Source organism: Gymnogyps californianus, chromosome 2, assembly GCF_018139145.2.
Source record: "Gymnogyps californianus isolate 813 chromosome 2, ASM1813914v2, whole genome shotgun sequence".
Lineage (NCBI taxonomy): Eukaryota > Metazoa > Chordata > Aves > Accipitriformes > Cathartidae > Gymnogyps > Gymnogyps californianus.
This window is the reverse complement of record NC_059472.1, coordinates 37929470-37937709: the sequence shown is the minus strand read 5'-3', so window position 1 is coordinate 37937709 and position 8240 is coordinate 37929470. Positions and strand designations below refer to the sequence as shown.

General features: G+C 44.7%; 1 non-coding gene across 1 annotated transcript; it reads right to left on the bottom strand.

Annotated features, from left to right (window-relative positions):
* Nucleotides 1–163: 163 nt before the first annotated feature.
* TRNAY-GUA (transfer RNA tyrosine (anticodon GUA)) lies at nt 164–253 on the bottom strand. The gene is given in 2 exon segments: nt 164–199; nt 217–253. It is a non-coding gene; the product is annotated as a tRNA-Tyr (tRNA).
* Nucleotides 254–8240: the final 7987 nt, after the last annotated feature.

The window sequence follows — 8240 nt, the reverse complement described above, 5'->3', positions numbered from 1 at the left end:
GGCGGGGCGGTGGGGGGGAAGGGACCTCGGCTCTCCGCCACCCCACCCCCCGCCCCGTAACGCCCCGGCACGAGCACCCGCCGCAACGGCAGGGGAGGGAGCTCCTGACGGGGCGGGAAAAAAACAGCGGCCGCCCCGCGCGGCGGCGCAAAAAGCAAGCGTCTCCTTCGAGCCGGAATCGAACCAGCGACCTAAGGATTCCCGCGGGCCGCGCCTCTACAGTCCTCCGCTCTACCAGCTGAGCTATCGAAGGGAGCTGGGCGGTGCCGCCATCCCGCGGCAGACAGCCTGGCCGCCCCTCACGGCGAGCGGTGCGCGCCGCGGCCTGGGTCGGGGCCCGCTCCCCCGGGAACAGCCGGAGTGTAAAGACCCGCTTTAGGCTGAGCTCTGAAATGGCAGGCGGCCCGAGCCTGACAGGGCGAGCGCCCAGCGGAGCGTTCGCGCACCCAGGGCCGCTTGCCTGCTACCGGCGGGTCGGTTAGCGCAGGGAGCGGGGACGGTGCCCTCAGCCCCTCACGCCGCCGCGCGGTGCGCGCAGTCTGTCTCGGCGTGCGCAGCCAGCCCTTCCCTCTTCCTTCCCTTTCTTTCCTCCTCCAAAACAGTGATGCCCTGCGGTTACACGCGTCCTTGAGAAGCGCGGGTCTCCTCACACCCCGCTGTCCCGCTTACGGGGTGTCTGCTCTACCCGCTACCCCGTTAGATTAAAAAAAGGCACCCCAAACGTCGCACCACACGCCCCCGCGGCTGCACTTACAAACACACGAACGCTGCGGAGCTGTTAGGAGAACAGGGTGCGAGCACCTGCCGTAAAGATGCGGGTTGGCAGTTACAGAGCCAAAAGACCCAAAAAAGAAAGGGCAAGGTCATCTTCCTGCAGCCCTGAGAAAGGCACTCCCGGGGTCAGCGTTTAGAGATACTCACCCACAGCCTTTGCGCGGTTCTTGGGCGCTCAAGTCTATCGCAGAGCCCACCCATCAGCTTTTTCCTTTATTAATTTTAAGGTGATTTTTACTTTAGGGGTCAAAACAAATCATCAAACCCGCATATGGTTTCTTATTCATTTTATAAATGGTTTACTTACGGAAAATTGTTCACCACCACCACAGAGGAAGTAACCTCTTGAAGCTATCACCACCATGAAGTACAAGCTACACACGAGCATAACCTATGTATCTTCCAGGTATTCCCCTACACAAAAGTCTTAAGCTGGAAATATACTCGTATAAATGAAGCCTTGCATGTGCGGAGTTTGTACATACATACACGCACGTGCATATGTTTATGGAGGTACGTATCGGCGCAGGCTGCCTCTCTCCAGCCTGCCAGGGGGAGCCGGGCGAAGGGGAAAGGCGGGCTCGCAGCGCCCCCTGCGCAGGCACACGGGAACCTCAGGCCCTGGCACAGCCCGGAAGGCACGGGGGCGGGGGGGGGAGAACCCAAAACCACAAAAAACCCAACTTACCTGCATTACAAACCTACTACTACAAGGGCGAACTCGTATCGTTGCATCTTTCACAGAAAAAAAAAAAAAAACCCAAACCAAATCCGTTGGAGTTTTTATGTGTTTATTTACAAGGAGTCTTTGCCCGCTGCTTACTAATAGGTGTTCAGCACCAACCTGCATTCGCTGTGATTCACTTTTAGTCTCCAGAGATGACAACACAGCAGGCTTCCCCACATCAAAGCTCTGACAGGAGTCTTTGAACTACAAAAGCTGTAATCAGAAAGTATGTGGAATAAAAACCACCCTGAGACAGGATTTGTGTCATCAGCCTCATATGGTATGAAATGTCATCTTTTAGCATTCATTTATGTTCAATATAAAGTGAAAGGAGACTGAAATAAAAATATTGTTGTTTAAATAAGTACCTTCTTGTATATTCCCATAGTAATACATGTGTTCTTAGTTTGTAGGAAATAGATCCTGAAAGCGTTCGCTGAGTCAAACTACTAAATTAATAAGTACTGATGGCCCTGTTGTTAAAAAAAAAAAAATAACCTAAAGATGCAGTTTGGTATGACATGTAGTAAACATTCTCCTTGGAGTGCATCAGTAAGCACATACACACCTCACTTTTTTTTCTTTTTTAATCCTGTATGTATTACTGTCCTGTGTGACAAGGTCTAACGTTCTGAGTTTCTTGTGCTCCTACATGACAAAAAAAGGATGGAGATGCATCCCCCCTCTCCATCTCTTCTCAGCTTCTAGTAGCTTCACAAAACCAAGCCAGAGCTCTAGCTACTTCTCTCTTCAGAGACCCTACAACAAGTTATTTTTTCCAACTGTTGATTTAAGAGCATCCCAAAGAAGGAAGGTGCAAACTGGCAGTCTGTCTCTGTAGCGGGATGTGGAACGTCTCCCCCAAATGCCACCATTTTCAGGGACTGTCCCATCCCATCCGGGCTGTCATGGCCCACAAGCCATCAGGCTCAGCCTCAATAGGCTTCTGGTAGGACACTCACCAGCCTGCAGTATCTGAGTCCCTTTATGCAGGAACTGCTTTCTGCCTTTGCTTGTCCTTCCCAAGACTCCCTTGTGACAAAAAGAGAGCTCGGTTCCAGCCTAGACCTGAAGAACATGACCGGGTGCAAAGACACTGCTGCAGGTTCAGGGTCGCAGGATGAGGCAAATGTCACCATCACTCCAAGCTCATGGACCTTGAGTCACAGCGGGCATAATTCCAGTGGCACTTTGCCGCTTCCCCATTGCCTTAGGACGGCTCAGTTGGGTCTCCTGACACATCAAAACCAAACATCACTAGAACCACCTGTTGGCATTTGGATCCTGGTTGGGTTTTGTAGTGTTCCCCAAGTGCTAACAGCAGTGGGCATCCCACTTCCAAAGACAGGACACTCACTCACACTCTTACCCAGATGATTTGATAGGTGAAGTACCCTGGAAGAGACAGTGATGATCCTGTAATTTGCCCCATTATTTATTCCTTCTTGCTAAGCTTCCTGCTGATCTGCAGGGAAAAAAATTCTGTTATGCATTCATTATGACCCTAACCAACGGCAGATCAGCAACTCTGTTCCTGCTGGGAAACAGGTCCCTGTCTGTGCAACACTGATGCTTCAAAAAATTTCATGCAGCTGCAGCGGTATGAAGGTACCACACTATTAGGCCATATGTTAAGTCCATATGTGTATAACCGGGCTCATTTGTTACTCCAATTGCTCCAATTCTGTAAGAGTTCCATCTATTCTCTAGCAAAGCCTTTAATGAATAAAAAAATACCAGTCATGATCCCATTTCATATTGTCACAGAGCTGAAATGATGGAAAAACTCTGATGTCATGTGCAGAAGTGTTTAATTCTTTGCTGCTATGCTCATCAGGATCTCATTGTGAATTCAGGCACCCAGTTCGACATTTATCTGGACAACTAAGCAATACAAGGATATTCCCCAGAAGGCACAGGGCTTAACACCACTGACATGAAGTTAAGAATAATCAGTCTATCCTAAATGATCTCCCTGTAGGTTGTTCGGAAACCTTGCAACAGAGGAACCCAGAGTCTTTGTGAAGATGATTGTCAGCACAGACAATCAACAAGGCATGCAACTGACTTCTTGCTATGAGAGCTTCAACCTTTGAATCTAACAAATTTCCTACAAGGTAAACTCAGGAATTAGTTTTTTGAATTGTGGAAAACAAGTGGCTTATTTCCTCAGCAAACAGTTTCCCAACTCAAAAGCAATTGCTGCCAGTCTCATAGAACTAAGGTCTATAAAGTAAAAGAAACACGTGATGATTGCTAAAATGAAAATCAAGCTCAGTGTACGTGAGCTTACAGGTTTTTTACCAGATACTTTCCTTTCAGTAGTCTTCAATGCCTTATCACCAGTTCCTCTAGTGGCTATAATCTTCAGAGCTCTACACTGGCAGCAACACCAAATATGTCAATCAAAACCACATGCATCTATCAAGTCTTCAGCATAGCTACTTGACTTGGTCTAGATTCAATGTCATGGCACCACTCATTCAGCGCCCAAGGTGGTCTTGCTTGCATCAGCCCTGTGGGGGCTGAGCTTTCTTCCCACGTTCGGAGAAATTCCTGATGAAGAGCATGAGGATACTCACCAGATACTCTTTTAAATTAAAATAGTTCTCCATATTGACAGCACATTATTATCTGCATCTGCTCTGTGTCTCAGTACTGAAGATCCCAGCTTGTCATTCATACTTGAGTCATGTCACAGTCAGTTCTGTGAAGCTGCAGTTCAGAGCAATTTCAACTTGCTGCAGTCTTTTTTTTTTCTTTTTTTTTTTTAAACTTCCTAGTGTCAAAGTTTCTGAAGGGCAATATTCTATTCATGGCCGTTGAAAATGATCTGCTCTTGCTGGAATTCTCTCTAAATGCTCCTTACAACATTTTCCTGAGATGCTAAGTCTTACAGGATCAACCACTTCCCCCAGAAGAGTTAGCAAGCTCTGTGTACTTTGACTCAACCTATTTACACAGCCTTTCTGAGAGGGGAAGAAGTGCCAATACCTCTGCCTAACTCAATTAGCCTGTGTTCTGTTAACCATGACACAGAAGAATTGTATCTACTTTGTGATTTCATGAATTTTGCTTTACTATATTGACAGGTCTACATTATTCATGCTAGTGTAGAGAGGGTGGAAGTGTAAGGCCTAAAGGCTACCATATCACAAAAATATCAAAATAATTGAGTATATCTGGATGAGCTTAGAATTTATACCAGTGCATTAACCTCCATGACAATTGTGCACAAAAAACATCCTCTTGTACATTCCCAAAGCAGCCTATCTCCCAGATGAAATGAGGACAAACAGCTTCTCAAGGAGGCTGTACGACTACTCAAAGACTTCTGAGGTGGCCTTTGGATCAAGCTTTGGACTGAAAAAAAACAACCACAGTTCACATGTTCAGGAGATCAATAAAGCAGCTCCAGGGACATAGCCCTGCCAGGGACCTACACTAGGATCCGCTCAGGCACTTACACAAAGAACAAGTTACTTACTGTAGAATAATTGTAGTTCTCAGGGATGAGATTATATTTCAGATCTCATGAGCTGCTCTGTATCCCTGCTTCTGGCAATCCTCAGCTGTCATTGGCTTGAGATGAAACAGGTCATGCTGAGCTCACGCTGTCTCTTGCACAGAGTGTGAGGACATGGTGTCAGTGCACAGCTCTGATGGACACTGTCACTTAGAAGCCAAGTCCTAAGCCTCACCTCATCTGCTTATGCAAGTACAGTGGCAGGTACACTGATAGTACTCCTTTGAAGAGACAAATTTCTGGTTGGCAACCACTTCACCTATGGTTTCAATGGCATGGGGATTAATTTATAAGAGGCACTATATAGGCAAACAGATTATTTTTTAGGGGTGAAAAGTGGAACAGCCTTGAATCAATCAAAGGGGGTAAAAAAACATTCCCAAATTTACACTCAGACGTTACCTATGATCTCGCTATCAACTCTCCCAATAAATAATAATGATACCGCTGCAAGATTAGATTATAATATTCATCTCCGTTAACAAGATTTGCTAATTTCTCAAATGCCACTTGTTTATTTTGGAAGTCACGGAGAAATAATTCTACTAGTTCTGGTCAGGCATGCAAGTGTTTTTAAAAAAAGGATTTACTCCTTTCACAAACATACATACAACTTTGGAGACTGAAGAGATCGTTTAGAAGTCACCTGTTAATCAGTACACGTTTTCCCACGCTATTTTGGAATTATGCCCTAGAAAGTCATCACTACAAATGCAAGAGAAATCAGCTTAATCCTTAGATTTTGCCAACCCCAGGAGTAAACAGTTAGTCCTAATGCAAGGGCTTTATAAAGCAGTCAGAGCCAGACTGAGCCAACCAAACAGTCAGGTGGGTAAACAGTAGTCAGGCAGCAGTAACAGTGTCCCAGCAGCAGCCTGAGCTAGATTCAAGCAAACAGCCTAAGTTCGACAGTGTCCTGGTGATAAATGGAAAGCACTGGCTTGACTTTCTACCCCCAAAATAAAAACCACTTTATAAAAAGAATAGCTTTCTGATCCCCTACTTTCCAAACTAGCAACAAGACTCTCTCCTTCCCACTCGTAACACTGATTACAATAACAGGAGTCATGGAGACAAATCTTCTGGTATCACAACTGGCGATCCCAGAGATGTTGGCCTCCGCTGCTTGCACAACTGCAGTTTACCTCTTTTTCCAAGGCACTGTTGTTCCCATGCTCTGCAGAATTCCAGCAGGAGGAGAGGAGAGCGAGCGGAGAGTGCTTACAGATGCGAAAGACTGACTGCACACCTCCATCGTGGCTCCACTTCTGCAGGCAGCAACGAGCATCCATGAAAGGTCCATAGTTATTGCAAATGTATTTTCTGAGTTTGTGCAAGGATGCGAGTTTATGAGAGTTTCAAATGTAGAACCTCAGGGTTAGGGTTGGAAAGATCCAAAATGTTAAATAAAAAGAGACACCTTTCAGAGTAGACAATAGATAACTGGGGATTTTGGGGCTGCTGGCTTAACTAGAGACCTGAGATAGCTCAAAGTTTCCAAACTAAGAAGAGAATGGGCTAGCTCAGCTGACTTCAGATGCAGGGAAGAAAACAAAAAAATACGTTAGTGAATATGGCAGGGTAAAGAAGATGTTAGGTTAGGAGAAAGAGAGGGAGCAAAGGATAAATAATGGTATTTAGTTTCTTCCATTGTACCATGCCTTGAATTTTCTTATTTTGAAAGCAAAAGGAAGCAGGGATGCTTGACCCTGATTTTCTGCATCCCTCCTGATGTCTGCAAAAATAATTGCTATTTCCAGCATCTGTCTTCGGAAGCCAAGAAGGACCTTATTTTAAGAAAGACATAGTGGGGGGAGAAGTAGTATTCTTGTATGTGCAATGTTTAGATGTAGGACTTGGGTATGTACTGAGGAACACTTGAGCAGATTTGAACACACAAATAGTTAGAAATAGGAGTTATTTCATTCCCCACAATTTTAAGTTAGGCCCTTGCCTTTTCTGTGTATTTTGGCTTTTTTCTTGCCGCCACAAACCCTACACCATCATGCGGCAACAACTGGCGAGGTCTCACCCCTTCTCTCCCACTGGGTGGAAAAGTATATATTTGGCAGCTTCTGCTCCTAGGAGAAAAGAAAGGTAAATCTGGGGATCTCCCCGAGATCCAGAGTGAGCCACTGCAGCTTCTGAAGCTCATCACCCTGGAGGTGGAACAACATGAAACATGGTTGCCCTACAGAACTGCTAGGTGATTTTTAGAATCATTGATAAATCCTTATTCCATTTTTTACTTACTGAATACAAGTTTCCAAACAGCACAGACCCAGTCCAGATCTACAGGATCACTTTAGAAGTGAAATTAGATTTGCTACCAGCAAGACAAGCCACTAGAAGTATTATTTCCAGCAGTAAACAAAATTTTAAAAAAAGAGGTGGATAAAGTCCAAATACAAGTCTGTGCAGCTATCTCACAATCATCAAATCAATGCCTTTATTAACAGAACAGAGTATAATAGTCTTTTCTGAAGCCTCTTAAAGTGTTTGCAAGTTACTGCAACAGAGGTCATGCTTACACTGAAGCCTAATGCCTTTGACAATATTAATAAATGTTCTGAATCACCTAGCATACACCAATTTAAGCAATTCAGAGCAGAATAACCCATTTCAAATCAGTTGTGGCAACCGGGTTACTGTAATGTCAGCTTGGTCATGAAGTCTACTATGGATCCAAACACTACTACTTTTCTTTATCTATCATTAAGTAGTAAATACTCAAAACATCACAAATCAGTAGAAGCCAACATATATCAAGGCCTCAATAAAATAAACTCCACGTCAAGCAAAGCGACAGTTTCTATCAACTTTTGCAGTCAATATACGTGTTTGAATTTACTCTCCTTAATGCCAAACATACCTTCCACAACTCACTACACACGCTGAAGAACATACAAGGTTCACTCTCACCCTGATCCTAGGGAGAAAATTATGTTGTGAGGGGTCTTGTTCTGGCAGGAAGCTGGGGTTTTGCAGGGATGGTAGAACAGATTTGCTATGGACATACCTAAGGAAAAAAAAACCCAAACCTAACAACTCCCATCTAAAATAAAAAAATTTAGACAGATATTAAGGCTGTACAATTAATAGCAGAAGAAAAATGAAAACACTTTGAAAGCACTCTTAACTTGGTTGCTTCATACATTCAGTACTGGTTTTGGCTCAGATTGTAAACACTGCATTAATAAAGATGAGTAAATT